We start from the raw sequence: 22,741 nt of genomic DNA, 5'->3' as shown, positions 1-22,741 counted from the left end.
AATATCTACAATGATTACACACGTTTTGAGTTTTTGTTTTTGAGTGCACAATGCCAGCAGAAAAAACATATATGAACAAACACATACATATATACATATGTAGTCCCACCTCTCCATGTCTTTTTTTTAGGTTAGTTATACATATATAGTCCCAACTCAATGTGTATATAACCATGCCTTTTTTTATGTTATTTATTGTTTGGAAGTGCACAACGCTAGCGGAAATAAACATATTGGGTACATGCAATATATATCCACAATGATTACAGAAGTTTTGAGTTCTGTTTTTGAGTGCACGATGCAAGCATAAAAAACATTATGAACATATTAGATCTAAGCAAATTACACGCGGTATCTGCAACGCAACAATGATTCATGACAGGGATGTTGTTTTGTTTTCCATTCCCTGCGTTTCAGGGAAAGCGTGTCAGTACAATCTTTGACTGAAGTGTTTCTTCTGACTTGCACCTACATTATTTGTAGGCCTTCTGATGTGATGTTCACATCAAATTCTTGTCAGGGACCGTTCTCTTTTTTCTGACTAATCCTCCTATCGAACACCAAATATATTTCTGAGACCAACTGGAAATATATCATTTTGTAAATTGCATTGTAGCTTTTATAGAATAAGACCTATAAATATATACTTGTCAACCAAGACAGAATAATAAGAAGATACTTCCTGCACATACACGCCATATTTTCTGAATAAAAGAATGCTATGTGATCCTACCGAAACTGCTGTCCAAAGAATCATAGACAAAAGTTTTGAATAAAAAACGTATTATTTTTGCTTGGCCATTGGAAAAGCTTTGGACTGTCTTGTGTGGAAAATATGTGACAATCTCTGCATATGTCACTCATGTCTCGACATGTATGGAATATGTATAGAAGTCAAGTTGCAGAGGTATGATCGTTTGAGTGGTTGAGCTTGAATAATGTCCATGCAAATTACGTTGTGATTTGGCCCAAAGTGATGGATATCATGAGGGCACGTTTGCATTTTGAACGCAACGTGTTCCGACATTTTTTTCCATTTTAGAAGGGGATGAAGATTAAATATCTATTCAAGGAAGTTTTAGAATGACTAAAAATATTGGATTTTTTATTAATATTGGTTATTTTATGATTTTGTATTTGATTTAAAATTGTTTATTATTAAGAGTGAGTATTAAGTAGTAATGAAGAATCAATTGTCTAGTGCATGTCCTAAAGCTGTTTTTGTTTGGTTAAGAGCTCGTCTTGACCCAAGGAAAGTAGAGGCTTCTTGCCAGAGAAAGCTTTTACTGACCACCAGCGGTTCCACCTGGGGTGGTTTTCCTTGATTAACTATGATGAGTCAGCCTGCATTGGCGATTAGCATCAAGAGATGGTGTCCTCACTGCTGGTTTGACAACTCAGTGATGATAGGTTTTCCCACATGTGGAAAAAAGTAATGAAGAATCAAAACTTCATGGAGTATCAACACATCTAGGCATGCCTGCTTATGGACCATGAGAGAGTAATTACAAATGGTGTGGTTTTATTTGAATAAAAATGATGAGTGAACTCACATTCCTTGATAGCAGTAAGTGATGCTTATTCCTATTGTTGGTTTGACAACTAAGTTATAATAGGTTTTCCACTATTTAAAAAATGTAATGAAAATCCAAAAAATATTTTGCAAAACATATAATTATTATAGCTAGTTTAAGTAATAATAATCATTTTGAATACAAAATTATAATAAAATTTATTCATTTATTTAAAAATATATCATTCTTTAATATAGAATTAAGGAATAATTTATCATGTATTATAAAATTTGAAAGAATTTTGTAATTGAGAATCTCATAATGGAGTTATATACGTGCTACTTCATTGTGAATGTCGATGTTAAAAGGGATTATAATATAGGATCATAGTTGTTAGCGAAATGTTGAGCTATGTGTGGACACCAATAAGGATTTGGGATGTGAAAGTATGAAAACAATAAGTATAATTTATTGTCATTTACTTAGTTTATGTAATCTTACTTTAGTAGTGTAACAAACTCCTTTCTAATCACAAGCTTAAACTAGCTTTTAGAAGGAGGTGGTTACTACACTCACCTAATTCTCAAGGTTCAACTAAAAAAAAATCAACCTTTTCATCTTCCTCAACAGCTAAAACATATGACATTGTTGCATTCGTCTCAACGAGATCTTTCCAATGATATAAATTTTCCCTGATCTGCGTTATGAAGGAATGCAACAAAATACAAATATGCACATAAGCACATAGATGCACCAGAAATAAAACTTCCTTTCATTAATATGAGAGAACTAGAATATGCTTACATACAAAAATGGAAATAAACTAGCTCGGGCGATGGTAGCTTATCTGTGAGAAGAGATGTGGCGGCTACATGTCTTTTAATTGTGTTACAATGAGGCTCAAAAGCCTATTTATTATTGAGAAACAATGGAAAACCCTAACGATCCAAAAACCTTACTTACCCTAGGAGATGAAGCACCAAAACTGTGGATCACGCTTGGGTATATTGGTACATCAACTTCCCGACGTCATAACTTTGGCATACAATTTGTGTTAGGCTATCATAATACCTCGTTTCGAAGATCTCGAAGAGGAGGTTGAAAAAGCCAAACTAACTTATTTAGGACTTTCCTGATGTCTCCGTTTCCCCTAAAAATGCCTTTTAGTCCCTCAAAATTCCTTTTAGTCCCTCAAAACAACTCCAAAAGTTTAGGACCCGAAAAAATGCCAAAAATAGCAATTTCTCCTACAATTAAGGAAACTGAAAAGAAACAATGGTGGGGGTCTAAGTGGAATAGGTGGGTGGCCACCAATATCCAACTGGATTAGTCCCCCCCCCTTAGGAAGCAATGGTAACCATTGCATTGAGCGCCTCCATGAGATGGGGGAAACTTTTGCTAAACTTGGTCCCTGATGAGCCACTTTCCTTGGTGCAGGAGTTGGCCAGCTTTACAACCTGATATAGTTTGATATTCTGTTGGCGAGTGTTCTTGATCTGCATGTCCATGATCTGATCAGTTGTGGCATGTTCCATGCATTCTCAGTTTAACTATGTTGGTGTGAGTTATTCTGCAATGTCTGATGTGTCTAGTAATGGTGGAAAGTATGGTCGAAGGCAATCCACATTGAACACCGGATGCAAGCTAAGGAATGGCAGAATGTTGAGCTCGAAATAATTTTCCCCTACAGCCATAGTGATGGTGTAAGTCCCATATCGAAGTGTGTGGAACTTGTGGTAGGACCCAGAGAAGCGCTCCTCCAAATGTAACCAAACTTTGTCGCCACCTGGAACTTGTGTGGCACATGATGCTGATCATGACACTACTTGTACTTAGCATTTTCTTTGTCCAATATGTCAAGGACTTACCAGCGAATGTGTTGAATGCGCTCAATGAAGTTGTTAGCCGTGTCAGCTTTGAACTGGACATGAGCTGCATATGCTTGAGTAGTTGCAAATAGTATAGGCACATCTATGGGACATAGTGGCTAGAATCCCAACCCCACCTAAAAGGGGTTGTGGCTAGTTGAGCTATGGAGAGCTCTATTGTAGTTGTGTTGGACATAGTGGAGGCTTTCATCCCATGTGCATGGATGCTTCAAATTATACATATGCAGAATGTGTATGATCATCCTATTGATGACCTCTATTTGGCCATCAGTTTGGGGCTGGAAAGTCGTGGACTTAGTGGGATTGGTATCCAACATCAACCAAATACTTGAGCAAAATGTACTTAGGAACTTGTAGTCCCAATCTGAGATAATGGACAGTGGGAGTAGTTGCAAATAGTATGGATACATCTATGGGACATAGTGACTAGAATCTCAACCCCACCTAAAAGGGGTTGTGGCCAGTTGAGCTATGGAGAGCTCTAGTGTAGCTGTGTTGGATATAGTGGAGGCTTTCATCCCATGTGCATGGATGCTTCAAATTATACATATGCAAAATGTGTATGATCATCCTATTGATGACCTCTATTTGGCCATCAATTTGGGGCTGGAAAGTCGTGGATTAGTGAGACTGGTATCCAACATCGACCAAAGACTTGAGAAAAATTTACTTAGGAACTTGCAGTCCCGATCTGAGATAATGGACCGTGGGATCCCTAAATGTACCCACACTCGTTCAAAGAAGAGATTAAAAATGGCTTCTACTATGATACTCTTCTTGCAAGTCGACATAATGGCTATCTTAGGGAATTTGTCAATGACCACTAAAACATAGTTATTTCCATGCTTAGTAGAAGGAAGGCCCAACATGTAATCCACAAAGATGGATTCCCAAGGTTGACTTGGAGTAGGTAGAGGAATATGTAGGCCTTTCTTCTTGATGGTTGGTTTGGAAATGACAAGGTAGTGCAGGATCTTATGTACTTCCCAAGATCATGTCTAAGGTTTGGCCAATAAAAATACTTCTGTAGCACTGCCACTATTTTCTGTACCCCAAAATGTGCAACAAACTGACTGTTGTGTGCCTCCAAAATCATCTTTGCATGCTCTCTTGAAGGAACACATAGGTGTCCTAGCTGGCATAACAATGCATCCTAGAGGTGAAAATTTGGAACTTGCTTGCCTTTCATGAGCATTTGGTACGTGTTTCCGAATTTTGGATCGGTCTTGTAAAGATGCAGCCACCTCACAGTCTCATGCCCACAAGAGTCAAGCATAGTGGTCAGCGCCATGACCAGTGGTCGTCTGAGGCAATCGACAACATTGTTGATGTTTCCCTTCTTGTACTTAATGTTCAAATGGAATTGTTGCAGTTATGTGAACCATTTATGATAGCGATCATTTTTGCAACTTCCCTTACATCTGTATGAACTATAGGGGCCAGTGATCTATGTGGATGACCGTTTTCTTCCCCATAATATAATTCTTCCATTGTTGACAGGCCTACACAATGGAATACATCTCTTTTTCATAGGTGGTATAGTTTCAGATTGTGTCTGAAAGTGTCTCACTATGATATGCCACTGGATGCCTCTGTAGGGTAAGAACTACACCAATATCATAGTCGAAGGAATTTGTCTCAATCTCAAATGGTTGTTGCATGTTTAGTAATGTGAGCACTAGTGCAGAGTAGAGGGTATTGTTCAACTCAGAAAATGCCTTTTATTGGGATTCATACCAAAATAAATTTTCTTTCTCTCCTTCCTTGGTGACTTGACTCAAAGGCCAAGTTATATGAGAGAACCCCAACACGAACATGCAGTAGAAGTTGGAATAGCCCAGAAATCTATGGATCCCTATTAGAGTGGTTGGGGCTGGCCGATCCCGAATGACTTGTATCATGGCTAGGTATAAATGCTTACCCTGCTCATCAATGATGTACCTCAAATATTGAACCTAGGTCATACCAAAAGTGCATTTCTCCAATTTGGCACACAAATTGTGTTACTGCAGGGTTGGGAGGACATATTGAATATGGTGGAGGTGTTCTTCTCAAATTTGGCAGAAGATCAGAATGTCATCCAAATACACCACCACGAATGATTTGGTGAAGGGTCACAAGATGTTTTCCATCAGTCTCATGAAGGTTGCAGGGGAATTTATCAAACTGAAAGGCATGACCAACCATTTGAAAAGGTCCTCCCTGGATTGCAGGTAGACTTCCACATATCAGAGGGTTCGATTGGCACCTAGTGATAACCAAACCTCAAGTCAATCTTGCTAAAATATTTGGCCCCCCTTGAGTTGGTCCAGAAGGTCATCAATCCATGGGATTGGATACCTATTCCAGACAATGATCTTTTCAAGCGCCTGATAGTCAATATAGAGTCTCCACGTCTTGTCCTTCTTCTATACCAACACAACCAGGCTCTCATAGGGTGATGAACTTGGCCTGATGTTCCCTTTCTTCAAAATCTCCTTAATCTACCTCTTGATTTCATTATTATTCAGAATAGAGCATCGATAGATAGTTCCATTAGGTAGTAGTGCGCATAGGGTTAGATCGTTGGAGTGCTTGACCTGAAAATGTAGAGGTACCCCTATGGGTGAGGTGAAGATGTCCTTATACTCCTCTACAATGTTTTCCATTTGCTACTGTCATGCGAAGGATCCCTATCTGGAGGTCTTTGCCACAATATTCTTCTTTCCCTGAGGGAAAATCATAAGGAAAACAACTTTCTTGGTCTGGGAAATGATATTACAACATTTCTTCGTTGTGATCAAAGAAACAAAGGTAGACAATGCTACCTCCAGTATCCTATACAACTTATTTCCCAAAATAATAATAATAGTGTGAGGCTTAGACTCATACCCAACATGTTGCTTCCAAAAGTATGGTTGGCCTAATAAAGCATCACAAACTTCAAGAGGAGAAACATCCCACAATACCTCATATGTGAAGGGCTTGATGTTGTAGGGAAGATGACACTATTGACTGACATGGAGGTCTCGCCCTTGGTGAAGCCACTCGATGGTGTACAACTGCAGGTGTGGTGTGTTTAGTAAGTCCAACCACTTCACAACCTCTATTGAAATGAGGTTCTTTTGGCTCTTATTATCAACAATGAACTACAATAAGGAACCTTTCACCTACATCTGTGAGTTAAAGAGTTGGCCCCCCTCCTCTGCATCTTCGACCTCATCCCTTTGGATCTTGGTGGTGGCAATGGTAGCACTAGGTCCTACATCAATAATATACTTCCCTTTTTCATCCCCCTTATTCATTTCTAACTCAGAGTCAGAACATGCATTTGATTTGAAAGCCTTCAGCTCGGCCAGCAGTGACTTCTTGGCTCGACGCTCACTTGTGTTCTGAGTGGGGCTCTTGTGGAACTCATACAATTTCCTTGTATCCTTATTTGTCTTCATGGTTGTGTTATTTTCTTTACGGTTTGGGGGCGCCTTTCCCTCGCTTTAGATTCACAGATCCAAAGTATCGCTTCTTCTGTTTGATTCCTTTCTCAATCTTGATAGTGTATCAATAAGTCGTGCTAAGCGAGAAGATGTCCAGGAACTCCATCTCATCTTGGATGTACTTGTGTAGACAGACGTGGTACTTGAGTACCAAATGTCACTCATAATCCTTGATACCCAGGTTCGCACAATGGGTATGGAAAACATTTGTGAACTCCAAAACATCTTGGTCCCTTCTCTACCACAGTGTGGTCCACTTTATGTATTTAGCTTCATAGCTCCCGACAAGGTAATATTTTTCCTTGACAGCATCTCAAAAAGAATTCCAAGTAGGTGTGGCTGAAAACAGTGAGTATTCCCTCTTGCCCTTTTTTTCACTATAGGTTTCCCACTAGTCCTTGACATGTGGATTGGCTTTGAGGAGTGTGAAAGTAGTATTTTCCCGATTGGAAAAGTCATGAACTAAAAAATATCCTTCCAATAGATTTAACCATCTATATATGGCATCTGCATCTATATGTCCTTCAAATATGGTAATGTCAAAGTTAACTTGTACCTTAAAAGGAGTGGCACCTCCAGAGTGGCTCCTGGCTGAAGATGCGTCACTTGTGGGTAGTCGCTGAAGGATCTAGGAAAAGTTATCCATCATCACATTCCTTTGTCACTCTAGGCTTCCTCAATCAATATTTTGAAAGGATTGCGTGCCCCTTCGTCTTTCTTTTCTTCTACCATGGGAGGTCGTCGGGGTTTGAGAGGCTGGCCTTGCAAAGGTTCAACCAGTTTGAGCCCTAAATCCTTGTACCCTGACCTCATTGGGGACATGCAAAGAAAAACAGAGAAAGAGTAGACCACTATGATACCACTAATATCAACTTTTGCAAGAACACAACAAAATACAGTCATACACATAAACACAAAGATGCAACATAAATAAACTTTCATTTCATTAATATCAAAGAACTGAAATATGCTTACATACAGAAATGGAAATAAACTAGATCAGGTGATGGTATCTTATATCTGAGAATATATGTGGTGGTTACATGGCTCTAAACTATTGAAAATGGAAACAAGAAATGCTAAAAATAGAAGTAATAAAAATAGCACTGTTATAAATACCAATTCAGGTACCAGTGCTAGACTAAGCAACAAGGAATGAAAAATGGAAATGTTAAAAATAGCATTGCTCTTTTTAGCAGTTCAGGATAGATTCCTATTTTAGTTAGTCCCTAAACTAAAATAGTGAAGTAAAATTCGAATGTGATCTTAGCAGTTGTTTGTAAAATAATTAATTAATTCATCTTGAGTTAATTAGTTAAGGAAAATCAAACATGAAGTCTATGTGGGGACATGAAATAGTTTCTCCATTAATTGAGGAATTTATCCATCAGTTAAAGAGATGAGGATGAGTTGTAATATTGAGTTGTAATTAGTTGGCTCAGTTAACTGAGTCAAGTCCAGTTAGATTAATTCAAATAGTTTGTTGAATTAATGTAAGTTCAGTTAGTTAATGCTTGCATGCATGTAACTACTACACTTCAGTTAACTAAAGATTATCTCATAAATAACTCATGCATATCAGTTCGGAAAGAGACCCAGTTGAGATCAAAGGAGGGACAATGTACTATCAGTTGGACGGATTTTTCCTATAAACGAAACTCATCTATGCAGAAGGATTCATCTCCTTCAGGATTGCGTAGTTACTACTGGGCCAAGTGAGAAGTGTGACGTGGGAATTCACATGTGTGGAAGCACTAGACCACAAGAAAAACTGCGCAAGGAAATAGGAGGCTTGGAGGGCAAAGGAGAAGGTTTGTGAGATGCCTTTGACTGTCTATGAGTAGTAGAGGGATTATACTAAGAGTTGGTTGGCTTCCAAGCTAAGGCTTTGTGTAATTCTGTGACTATTTTCCACTTGTATGATAATACAGAGATTGGAGTTTTAGGTTGAGGCTTTCCCTGGGTTATTTCTTCTGTGTTATGTGTGTATGATTTCTCATTCTCAGTTATATGTGCTCTCTTGATCGTGCTCAATTTGATTAAGCTTCCGCAAAGTGTTGTAGAAGTATATCATGTATTGTGTTTTAGTATATTGCATAATCTGTTGATCTACAGTGGGAGTTTCTACATGGTATCAAAGAAAAGGTGATCAGGGCAAAGAACAAAATACAAGAAGGAAAAGTTCAAAGTTTATGGTTCCTGAATATAGAAATCGAGTTCTTATCACATCTCAATTTCACCAATAGCATTCAGTGGTTTAAGACTTGAGTATGCCCTTGATGGCAGCTTGAAGTATATAGCATGGAAGGATCACATGGAGGCAGTATTAGAGGATAACAGTCTAAAGGATTTCATTGATCAACAAGTCCCCAAGCTGACTGATGTTACTCAACTGACATAATGAAAGAAATGTGTGGCTAGAGTAAGGAGAATCCTCCTAGAGGGAGTTCGAGGCCACATTGTCTCGAGCCTCCATGGGAAGGAGACATTGTTTTCAATGTGGAAAACATTGAAAGATATATATCAGAACAACAACAATCAGAGGAAGTTGGTGCTAAAAGAAAAGCTTCGTAAGATCAAGTGTGAAAAGGGCGACACTATATCTACATATCTGAACAAGCTCACCACCTGCAGAGATGAGCGAGTCATGCACTCCTCGGTCTTCCTAAGAGCTGGCATAACTACCAAGACTCGATTAATGGAAGAGAAAAACTACCAGATTGGGAATGACTTTGGTTGGATCTAATGTAGGAAGAAATAAGAAGAAGCACCAGAGATGGATCCTCATCGAAGCAAGATGATGAGGAAAATCTAGCCTTAGTGAGTAAGGCAATTAAAGGGAAGGAGAAGGATTCTCATCCCAAATTGAGTTCTTCCTATGGTGGGAAGAAGGTTAAAAAATCGAAAGTGAGATGCTTTCGTTGTCATGAGGTGGGCCATTTTGCTACAAATTTTCCACTAAGGAAATCCAAGAAGGGATCCATGGAAGGATCAGAAGGTGAGGCACTGGCCTCACAGTTTGAGTTGGATTTCACACTTTTCGCATGCATGGTTTCATCCATGGTGGAAAGTGGTTTGTTTCTTGATAGTGGAGCTTCTTTCCACATGACCAGTGATAAAAGTTTGTTCAGTACCTTGGAGGAGAAAGATATCTAGATACTCATAGAAATGGGTAATGATGAAAAGTATAGTGTCTCAAGTGTAGGCACAATTATTTTTCAGAGGGAGCATGGAGCTTGCATTACCTTGACCGATGTCAAGTATGTACCAGGACTAAAGAAAAAGTTGGTGTCGATCACAATGCTAAAAGACAGAGGCTATGATGTAGTCTTCAGTAAGGGAAAGGTTTTCCTTTGAAACATCACCACGAGACAGATGAAGCAGATCGGTTCATGATTCAAGACCCTGTATGCTCTTGAGGTTCAAGATGCATGAAAAGCCTTGAGAAGAAGTCTCAGACGAATATGGAGGAGCCACGATTGGTGAAGCAGCTTCAGGAGGTTGTGAAGCAGCCACAACTGGGGAAGCCGAGAGGAGACAAAATGGAGGCATCCGCTCATGCAGAGACCTCCAGTAGGGGGAAATTTCAAGCCAAGTGGGCAGAGGGATCACATGCATCCATACCTCTAGGTCAGAGGTGGGGCGATGTGGAGTGACAGTCCCAAGAAGGCTAGAATAGGGGCAGGATCCTTGAGGTACCCAACCTCTTTGATTTGACTTTTCTACGGGAGCCCCAACGAGGAGTAGCAGGACTGGTTGAGTGGGTCGAGGCAGATGCAATTGCAGCAGCAGAGATAGCTACAGTGTAGGAGTCCCAAGACTATGTAGAGCTAGCAGGCTGCAGCAATGCGAGAGGCACATGAGTGTTGCACCAGTGCAGGATGGCACAAAGGGGTGTGCAACGGTGCGAGATGCATGGAGATGTTGTAGCAGCTCAGAGGTCAGAGAGGGAGCACTTGTCAGCAACAGAGGGAGCTTCAGCATCAGAGTATGTTTCTAGCCCAACAGAGAGGTCAGTTGGGAGTTTTTTTGTTTCTAGAGTTGCTGGAGCGTCCACACTTGGAAGAAGTGTTGCATGTAGAACATTCCAAAGGTTCAGGATCGGGTTTGAGTTGAAGCCTTTCTTGTTGAGAGGGAGTGTTGAAAATGGCAACAAGAAATGCTAAAAATAGAAGTGCTAAAAATAACACTACTATAAATAGCAATTTAGGTACCAGTGCTAGACTAAGAAACAAGGAATGAAAAATGGAAGTGCTAAAAATAGCATTGCTATTTTTAGCAGTTTGGGATAGATTCCTATTTTAGTTAGTCCCTGAACTAAAATAGTGAAGTAAAATTTGAATTTGATCTTAGCAGCTGTTTGTAAAATAATTAATTAATTCATCTTGAGTTAATTAGTTAAGGAAAATCAAACATGAAGTCTATGTGGGGACATGCAACAGTGTCTCCATTAATTGAGGAATGTATCCATCAGTTAAAGAGATAAGGATGAGTTGTAATATTGAGTTGTAATTAGTTGGCTCAGTTAACCGAGTCAAGTCTAGTTAGATTAATTCAAATAGTTTGTTGAATTAATGTAAGTTCAGTTAATTAATGCTTACATTCATGTAACTACTGCACTTCAAATAGTTGAAGATTTTCTCATAAATAACTCATGCATGTCAGTTCAAACAGAGACCCAATTGAGATTAGAGGAGGGAAAATGTACTATTAATTGGATGGATTTCTCCTATAAAGGAAACTCATCTATGCGGAAGGAGTCATCTCCTTCAGGATTGCGCAGATACTACTGGGCCAAGTGAGCAGTGTGAGGTGGGAATTCAAATGTGTGGAAGCACTAGACCCCAAGAAAAACTGCGCAAGAAAATAAGAGGCTTGGAGGGTAGAGGAGAAGGTTTGTGAGAGGTTTTTAACTGTCTATGAGAAACAGAGGGATTATACTGAGAGCTGGTTGGATTCCAAGCTAAGGCTTTGTGTAATTCTGTGACTATTTTCCATTTGTATGATAATACAGAGATTGTGGTTTTTGGCAGAGGCTTTCCCCAGGTTATTTCTTTTGTGTTATGTGTGTATGCTTTCTCATTGTCAGTTATATGTGTTCTCTTGAGCGTGCTCAATTCGATTAAGCTTCTGCAAAGCGTTGTAGAAGTAGATCTTTCATTGTGTATTAGTATATTGCATAATTTGTTGATCTACAGTGGGAATTTCTACATGAACTATGTTACAATGAGATTCAAAGGCCTATTTATTATTGAGAAATAATGAAAAAATCTAAGCATCCAAAAACCTAACCCTAGGAGATGAAGTGCCAAAATTTTGGGCCTCGTTTGGGTAAATTGGTACATCAACTTCCTGGGTTCGTAAATTTGGCATACAATCTCTGTTTTCCTATCATAATACCTTGTTTCCCTAAAAATTTCTTTTCGTCCTTCGAAATGGCTTCGAATGTTTAGGACCTGAAAAACTGCCAAAAATAGTAAGCTATGCTACAATTAAGGAAACTGAAAAGAAATAACAGTGGGGTTCCGAGTGGAGTAGGCAGGTGGCCACCAATATCCACCTGGACCATTACCTCGATTCCACTTGCGGATCATAAGATATGGTTTTTTAAAACTAGCCTATCAGATAGTGCCATGTCATCTTAACTCACCACGTGGTGCCCACGTATCTATCCAAGTCATGACCCATGTCATGCCACATGGTAGTTGCATACTTGTTCATACTAGTCACTCAATAACCTGCTGAGGGTCCTCATGGCTCAACATTAACACATATGCAAGGTTGGAAGGGTAGGTAGGTGTAGACCCCTTGAAGGCCACGTCACCTCGGAGATAACCATCTCTGAAGAAACTGCCTCGAAGGAAAAAAAATCCAAGGATACTATCGAGGAGAAAACTCCTATCTTGGAGGAAACCCTATCTTAGAGGAAACTCATATCTCAAAGAAAACCATGTTGAAAATTTCTTCGAGAGACTATGCTCTAAATTGCTGAGACCGATATTTTTCCAGGAAATAACAAAAGGAGTGCCTGATAAGAAATAGGGATCACTCTCCATCCTAGATGTTTGACAAGTCAAAGTATGGACACATAATTTGAGGCAATGTAGTTGGCAGGGACCTTTTTTGATCTTAGAATAGACTCTCAGAGGTTTTATCTCAACCAAAACAATCTTGGAAGTTTGGGAGGAGTGGTGCTGCAAGAACTTGTGAGATTCGATATTCCATGATCTCAGTCATAGAGGAAGGGTCGTGTTAGCTGGAGTATTAAAAATTCCAAGGGATAATAATAATAGGGTTGCACCTGTTATAAGTTATAAGCCACTATTGAAGAGACTTGGTTGATGTCTGGGCTACGATGGTCCCATGAGAATTTGTGCTTGACTCCTAGACTTGGCTTGATGGCCTTCAGGTTCTTCTAATTTCCCTTTGGAGTTACCCCTTATTGGCTTGGTGGTGCCTGACCCAGGTTCAATATTATTTTGGTAAACAAATCCATACACTACTGGCCCTCTCGACATTAGCCCATGGAGCGTGGACCGAAGTCTCACCCGAAGCAGTATGGGGGGATGTTGGAACCAAGTTTTCACACCGTGAGATGATTGTGATGTCAGTTTATTCCGCCTATTACTACTTTCATGCAGGTCATTAAGTTCTAGGGCTCTGTCTGCCTAGCCCTTTTTTCCGCCCTTCAGTACCTCCATGAAGAGGTACGATTGGCCTTCACATAGCCCTAACCTATGGTTCAGGTACTTTCGCACTGCTAGAGCAGTGTATAGAACAAGTTTCCAAGTTATCCTTAAGTATCTTACTTATCTTATTAAACAACCACAGTTAGTGTCACGTAAACAAATATCCTTAATTGCGTTCAATTATCCAATGTAATAACATACATTTGCACATCACATAAACATTGGAAATGAAATTTATACACAATATGACAAGATGCATTAACAGGAAATAAGACAAAAAAATTGTAGAATGCTTCTCTTTATTGATATCTTCAGATGATTACAGACTCTATCTGCCCTGTGCACACAGATGCAGGGGTCTGTGCACTCAGCTGCGAACTTCTACCCTAGGCCTCTACGCACTGAGCTGTAGAACCTCTACCTACACTAAGGCCTGAAACTTAGACTTTTCTCCTTATCACTCAAGACTCCTTCTACCACGTATGACTCATCTGAACTACTTAGAGCTTACTTACTTTGCTCTTTTTATACAATCCCATGGTCCACGAACCAAGGGTAGATTTTTACAACTGACTTTTACTTTACAAAACAAGGGCGGATAACCCTTTATGACTCATGACACCTTCACGCTTCGTGACTACAAAATGTGGAGACTTTACAACTTTATTACAAAATTTGACCCAAAACATGGGCTTTTAGCCCCAAAATTGTCCTTGGCGGATCCTGTTCCCAACAGCCCCCCAAAACAAACATCGTGACTCACCCTCGAGTCACTCAGCAAGTGTGAAGACCTCCTAGCTCGACCCGTATGACCACAACCTCAGCAGTGCACTGTGTGGCCGCCTGCTTTACGTCTTCAATCATTTTCTCGGCCACTATTCCTAAACTGTCGGCTTGAAGCTTTTGCTGAGTTACTTGCAGAGTCACAAGCTTTCCTTCAATAGAGGTTGTCACGATGTAAGCCTCATCCAGTCAAGGCTTCATTTGTGCCTTCAGCACACTTCCTTGTACAATGTTGTATTCACCTATTCCTTCAGTTGCTTGGCCTCCTGTAGCTTCGCTAGTCTTTGTGTGAGCACGACATTTCGCACTATGCCTTTTACCTCATCATAGCGCTACTATAGCTCGTGCGCTTCTGTCTCTAGTTGCCATACATTGGGTTCCTCCCGCAATCTTGTCAGGACCTTGAACAACAGCTCAAAAAGTTGGGTGCAATCCACTATTGCACTATCGATCGTCGTTATTACTTCTGTGACAGTGGTTGTACACTGCTCCTTTATCTCTAGTAGAGTTGAAGGTTGGACCTTCCGCTGTAACTTGGTGATCTTCAGGTTCAACTCCAACTGAACCCTCATCATTTATGTACGTGCATCATGAACAACCGTAGCTAGCATGCGGATGTACACCTCCACTGGTTCTTCCTCAGGAATGGCCAACTTTGGCACCATTCGGCATGCCTCCTCGATGACTTGCATTATACGGTTGTTGTGATTGGTCACCTCGATCATAGCAACGATGGCAGAGTCTCGTTATAGTTCCAACTGCTCATTGTTAATCTACTGCTTGCTGATCACTTATAGGGCGTGGTGCTCATGGGCCCTCAATTCTGTAATCACCCCATCCTACAATAGGTGGAGTGCTTCACCAAGGAGCACTACCAGATTCAACCCTACTCCCTTCAGGATGCTGACAGTGGGCTTATCAGCTTCATTCTCCATGGTCAGTGCTCCATCAGGCAGCACTATCGCACTAGAGGCCTTCGTGCACAACATCTCGGCAGCTTCTAAAGTGTCGATAGAAAGGCTGGTAGACACCGTGCTAGCCTATGACATGCAAGTCTGTAGCTCCTACAGATGTGTCTGGATAGCCCCCAATACTAGTTGTTATTGCTACTCAAACTGTTGCAGTTCTTCCACGGTGACATCTTGCATCGTGTCACCGATGTCATGAAAATCACCCTCGGTGAGGGTGATTGGGTCCAGAAATGTTTTAGTAGCCTTTGATTTATTCCTAGACACCACTTTCTCCTGCTCCCTTCGATGCTTGATGTGGGTGGACATTGCCTGTGGGTCCGCGCCATGATGTTATGTCTACTCTTCCATCTCCTCCTATTTGCTTTCCTTCTTGTTGAGCAGCATCGTGCTTTGCCTAGGCCTTGTTAGTAGCCTCTTCTTTCTCTTTTGGGCCAACTACGTCATCTTTAGCTTGGCCTCCTCCTTCTTTCTTTGCACAGCAAACTTGCTCCCTCCCACCGCTAAGTATATTGTGGTGTGCCACTCTGATAGCCATCGATCAAGTACTACATCAATGGTGTCATCTGTTGCCAGGTAAGGCAATTCATACAATTTCTACACAGGGTCCTTCCACGTGCTAATGGCCACATGGTGAAAATATGCTTTGAACTCTGCGTAGCCCTCCAGGTTGGCAAACATCATAGGAAACAACCGTTGCTTGCATCTCCATCAAGATCTAGAAGATCTTTGGTGAGCTCCAGTATTGCAGCAATAATGCTGCAACTCCTGGGGCTGCCTTCTTTACTTTTATCAACCTGGTAGTTCGTAACAAACTTGGAAGCGACGGTGCTGTATGCACAAGTACTAGCTCTTACTGCAGGCTGTCACTTGGTCAGTTGGCGCAAGATCACTAGGAGCTCAAGCCAACTTCTATGAGTTCTCAGAAGAAGATTTTAACTGTGATGAAAGAAATCTAACTCTACAAAGGCTATTCTATTTGCAGAAAGAGAAGGAAAACTGAAATGAAACGCAAACCCTAACAAACCCTAGTTTACCCACTAACCCTACTTTTGCCAGAAAAGAGCTGGAAACTGATGAAATGAGTGCCATTGACTACTGAAAAGTTAAATTGCATTTATTCAAGCTACTTCAAAAAATAAATGAGAAGAACACATATTTTTGTGCTTTTAAGGGTTTTTATGTGAAAGTATTATGCTTGTGATTTATCTGGTTGTGACTATGCAGATGGTTGGTGGCAAAGGAAGATGGAGTTGGCTTCTGCAGAGGGTGAGGAAGGTATGGAGAGGTCCTAAGAAGCCCCTAGTACCCTTCTGAAGACTTCCATAGCGATCAGACTTTGAAAAATCACTCATAGGAAGTTCTACAGGAGGCTACAGGGGATCTACAGAAGGATCTACAGGAGGAGGCAGGGAGCTATTTTTGGAGTTTTTAAGGTGGAAAAATGATGGGAAAGGGGGACTAAAGGCTAGATGAAGGTGTCTAGGTGTCTAGAACTTGTCAAGGAAGATCAATAATGAACGTGATGGTTGGATTTGTTCAAAGGGAAAGAAAGAAGCATATGAAGAAAACACAGAAATTAGGGCAGATTGGCGAAATGTTGCGAATGACTTGGGAAATCTATGAGAAGTGAATTGGTGCCATCTATTTTATGGATGGATGGTGAGTTGAGATGTCCTACAAGAGATCTGCACATTTACTTATCAAAACTGATCAAAGAAAGAACTAACTATAGCATGAAAACATAACTTTTTCTAGCTTGACCTAATTTTTGACCTACAAACAGAAAATGTTGAATAGTAACTTGTGAACAGAAAAGAATGCAGAGAGAACTATGGTAAAAGATCAGAAAATGATCTAAGAAACTGAATCTGAACCAATATATCAATATTCCCAAATCAAGTTATCACAATAGTAGTTGCATGGAAGAGTAAAAACTGTGTTTTTGGTGGCAACAGAAGTGCCTTGACCTCAAATCATAGTCCCAGGAAGGGAGAAAGGAGATTAGGGCCTACTGTTGGCCTTTTTGAATCTTATTCTATCACTGCAGTAACCTACTTGAGCAACTGAAACAAAAATAACTATACTAACCATCAAAAGCAACCTAATCTAACAAAGTAAAATGAATCTATGCAACAGAAATTAACTGATGAACTGAGGCAGAAACATATAAGTACATAGTAGGAGGTGTCGGGCAGCTTGGGTTGGGCCCTGACCCAAGAGCTTCATCCCTCTGAAAGAGATCAATTCTGGCTCAAAAACTGTTTCATCTTCATTATCAAAAATAGTTGTTACATTACATAAACTGTTCTCAAAAGGAACTCGAAAATGAGCTGAACACAATGCTGCAAAAAAGTGAAAAAATCAACTAATAACTCGCTAACCTACTGAGGCTCTAAGCCTCCTTATTTATACAAATGGATTCCTTCAACAGTCCTCCTAAAATCAAGGAACTCGGCTTTCTAGAACTGGAGATAATTAGCAGTCCTTCTTTACTTGCTCAACTGCCCTTTGGAATCATTAATGTGGACCTTTGTGCTCCGAGTTGCTGATGGAGGATTCAAGGAAAGGGGTCGTAAATGGAGGAGACACCCCCCTACAAATCCTCTTCCCTGTTTTCCTTGAGTTTTGGCTGCCATTTGCTCATAAATCCCTTGACTTTGTCCAAAATTGGCTAAAAAATCTGCATACAACACACATTAGACTACATGGAAAAGTGACTAACCCAATTCACTCTATTAGCATAAATATATTCAAAAACATGCATTAAAGTAATGAGGATGGTGGATTAAGTCGAAATAAGAGGTAGAATGAGCCCATATAATTACCCATTTCTGGGGCTCATCATCATCCCACTGCTGAATGGGTTGCTCATCCTCTGAGCAACTAATCTAACTCTTCATCCTTAATGGCTTTGACAGATTCCCTGACATCCCAAGCCTTTGATATGATGTCTTCCTCTTTATCATGGAAACCTACTTTCCTATCCACTTCTTCCCATTGTTTCTCTTCTTCCTCCTCCTTTACTCTTTCCAGCAGTCCTAGCAGCAGTGGAGCAAATGATTGTCGGGAACTACAAAGTACAGGGGCTGATCTAATGAGGTTACTCAAGCTACCTCTAGGGCACTTAGGATGTTTTCAAGTCAATTGTTCAGTTCATAAACAAACCTAGAGATTGACTGAAGCAGCATTGATCTACTTTGCACTTGCATAGAAAATGCAGTTCGAATGCTAGCTGGGTTAACTTCAGGCTCCGTCTGTGGTTTATGAATCAAACAAATAGAGACAAGAAATCAAACTAATCACTCCCCAGTAGAGTTGCCATTTTGTTACTAGGAAATCTAGTGTCTATTCAAAGCTGCTAGTCCCACTAAGATGGGTAGCTATCTTAGAAATGAACAGATTAAAGTCACTTGTTTTTCGTTTATGAGAGAGAGATGAGAAAGAAGCAAAGAGTACCAACCTCAATCTTCCGCTTGGCTCCTTGCTTGTTTCCTTTCCCCTTTGATAGAATCTTGCCACTGCTTCCTTAGTTGTCCCACTTCAAAAAGCACCCGTAGATTCACAACAGCATAATACCATCAAAGCATAGAGATCTTTCACTGTAAACAATATAGGATCAGATATATATTGACCATACAAATGCATATATCAACACAATATTCAGAGATACAAAAGAATATGGAGGAAAACTCAAATAGCTTTATTAGTAAAAGTAGTAGAAGAGATGATTACAACCACTTGGTTTGACCCAGCGCCATCCTCCCAGCTTTAAATCCCTCTTCACCTCACACAAAGCAAGATCACCCAACAATGTCTTCAAAGAGAAACCAACAACACCTCTTTGCAAATTACCAAATTCTAACCTTTGGATCTCTGGGATGAGGGATCCATTTATAGATATTTGCAGGGGGGTGAGTCAGCTTCTGGGATTTTGATTAGTGTCATCTCTCTGATAGTTCTTGGTTCCTTCAGTGAACTCAGGGAGGCAAGTGTCAAATGAGCAGCTTCTAGAAGAGTCTCAGGTTCTCCACTTAGCAAACTTCTTGTACCATTTTTCTGCTCTTTCTCATCACACACTACAGAAGGGCTTTTCAGTATGCGTCGCACTTTTTGCATGTGGCAGGTGAGATGCATCGTACCCTTTGCACTGGGAAGTCTATATGGTCCTGCTTTGACCAGTTCTGAGTGGTTTCTCATGGAAAACGTCTGGGAGAATATGTAATCAGCTGACCTTGCTCCTTTAGGGTATGAAACAACAGTTTTAGGGACTTAGAAGCCCTTGGTTTATGGACATATGTGATTGGGCTTGTAGTGCCCAAATATGTCTGTAACAGTTGCCCCCTAAAGCATGAGGTCGTAAATCTTTTGATGTCGGGTGAAATGCTTTATAATGAGGATCCGAGGTTTTTCGCACTGGAAGGTGACCTGTAATAAGATACAATACAATACATTATCTTCATAATATTTTCATGATCTAGCTGAGGCAGGCATTCCCATGCTCAGCTTTGATAAATTCATTTTCATGTACATAGGACAGACAACGGTTTGTGTGCAGACTAATGATTCTGGTAGAGCCATCATCCCTTAGTTTGGATGATTATTTGTGCAGCAATGATGTACATTTGATGTTTTTGTTTTCCTGAATATATCGTAGCTCGGATGGATGAAACTAGATCCGAGGTCTTCAAAACTCGTCCAATCTTCGCCCAAAAGTACAAGTCGATCCATGTGAAAAGATGTTTTGATGTCGAACATGGAAGGACATTGCCTGATTACTAGCCAATGGTGTGAGGTGTTAATAGGTGCGAGAGGAATCACCGATAATGATGATGACCCTCAAGGTACTACAGTACAATTCATGTGGTGCGAATACATGAGCTGACGTCGAACACCACACAAAATCTTTCGTTCGAAGGCCATTAGTGTAAACCTATCGCCGGAAGTGAGAAACTTGCCATTGAGGCATACAAGCTTCAAAGTACTGGAAGGATTGTCGCTAGGTCGGCTTCTTGGATAATGAGCTGATGTCGACAAGAAGTGACCCGTCATAGGAAGGAATTAATGGATCCCACATCTATGACACAGAATGGAGCAAATGATTTTGTAGAGGTGAAAACGATCTGATGATACAAGGTTCAGGGTGGCAGTCATGAAAGAATGAAGCGTGAAGGTATTGTAGTAGATGAGACACAAGCTGGGTAGGTGAATTCTCTGAGTGACTTCTATTGAACATATCAACGACACTAAAATGGATTGATAGAGTTAACCCCAAAAGTGGATGGTAGGGTGGATCAATGGTGATATGACCGGTGAACGGAATAACCCAACCCGACTCAATCATGGTGATGGAGTGAAAGTGTCATGTTCAAGAGCGACCCGCTACCAATAAAGTTTCTTCAAGTTTTCTTCCCAATTTTCCCCAGTCATTTCTGACCAGTACCTCTTTATTTTTGTCAAGCTTGAGGAGGATAACATATGATTTTTCTATAATTTTCCCTTCGGACAAACCCGTTGCTATGTTTTAACGAACCTAGCAACAATGAAACTCGCTCTTGTCTAAATGGACAAGTTTTTCACTATTGTTTTAATGAGTTTAATGACAAGGTTAACTCAGTTCTTTTCAATTTTAGAGATTCTGAAAAGAGACGGAAAGAAGACTCCAATATTCCTTTTTCGTAATATAATCCCTTAAGTCCAAAAATGTATAAAACAATGCGAAAGGGATGACTTTTTGATAGTTTTAACGAGCCGAACAAGAGAAATGCTCGATCTTTTTGTGTAATAATCCCTCAAGTCCAAAAAGATTAAAATCTAGACGAGGGATAACACTTCCAATCACTTTAATGAGCTGGAGAGGCCAATTGCTTGGAAATCTTTTCATATTTTATTAGTCAGATGAAAAGAGCTTAAAGGAGACTCATTTTTTGAGGAACGAGTGATGTTTTTAGAAAGTAGCTGGTTCCAGGTAAGGTTTGGAACTTTCCAATCATGGTAGTGTAAAGAAGGTGGCTAATAGGATCACTCGTCGTAGCTGTTTTTCAAAAGGGGTAAACAATCAAATGGAGGCAAATGATTGTCTAAAATAGAGTGGAGGTGATGGTAAGAACACGACCAAGGCTCAAAAGCTGATGATAATCATTCACAATTGTTATTTACTAGAGGTGGGTTCATTTTTTAATGAGCTTAAACTCTAGTGGAACATATGCTCATTGTTAGGTTTAATTTTTAACGAGCTTGAACTTCGCGTAAAACTGCTCATTGTTAGGTTTATTTTTTAACGAGCTTGAACTTCGCGTAAAATAGCTCATGGCCTGGTTCATTTTTTAATGAGCTTGAACCATGCAACAACATGTGCTCAGATTTGGTTTCATGTTTACACAAGCTGGAAATGAGAAACTATGCTTGTTATAAGTTCTCATGCCCCCAGCATAATGATGCAAATCGAAGTTGTTTTCGAACTACTAGATTGATCAATAGCCTTGTTGTTCGACATTTGTGGATTCCCATAATCTTTATTCCTTGTCGATATCAAAGCATCATTTTGTTGTTTTGAAATGGACAGCATAAGGACTTGGGATGGGGAAGCATTGTCACTAGCAACTAGATTGGTTCTTGGGTTTGAAAATGAATCAATCAATATTGCTGAGGTTTTTGAATTCTTAAAGAATTTCTTAACTTCATCTTTATATGGAAAATCTCTCATCCAATGATCCTCATCGCATATGAGGCATGGTTGAGTAGGTTTCCTTTGCCCAGAAGGGTTTACAGAAGATTTTTCAACGGAAAAATCATCCCGTTTCTTCTTTTTTCTCTTCCCTTTATTCTTTCCTCCTGGTTTCTTCGGTTCTGCGAAACCACAGATTTTGGGTTCGATCCCTAGTGGATTCGCCATTTTGTTACTAGGAAATCTAGTGTCTATTTAGACCTGCTAGTCCCACTAAGACGGGTAGCTATCTTAAAAAAATAGATTAAAGTCACTTGTTTTTCCTTTAGGAGAGAGAGATGAGAAAGAAGCAGAGAGTACCAACCTCAGTCTTCGGCTTGGTTCCTTGCTTGTTTCCTTTCCCCTTTGATAGAATCTCGCCACTGTGTCCTTACTTTTCCTGCTTCAAAAAGTACTTGTAGATTCACAACAGCATAATACCATCAAAGCATAGATATCTTTCACTATAAACGATATAGGACCAGATATATGTTGACCATGCAAATGCATATATCAACACAATATTCAGAGATACACAAGAATATGGAGGAAAACTCAAATAGATTTATTAGTAAAAGTAGTAGAAGAGAGGATTACAACCACTTGGTCTGACTCAGTGCCATCCTCCCAGCTTGAAAGCCCTCTTCACCTCACAAAAAGCAAGATCACCCAACAATTTCTTCAAAGAGAAACCAGCAACACCTCTTTGCAAATTACCA

The sequence above is a fragment of the Pinus tabuliformis genome, chromosome 4_2 (assembly GCF_031772625.1).
Source record: "Pinus tabuliformis cultivar Carrire ecotype Pingquan chromosome 4_2, CPIR1, whole genome shotgun sequence".
Taxonomy (NCBI): domain Eukaryota; kingdom Viridiplantae; phylum Streptophyta; class Pinopsida; order Pinales; family Pinaceae; genus Pinus; species Pinus tabuliformis.
The sequence above is the reverse complement of the archived record's forward strand: the minus strand, read 5'-3'. Positions refer to the sequence as shown.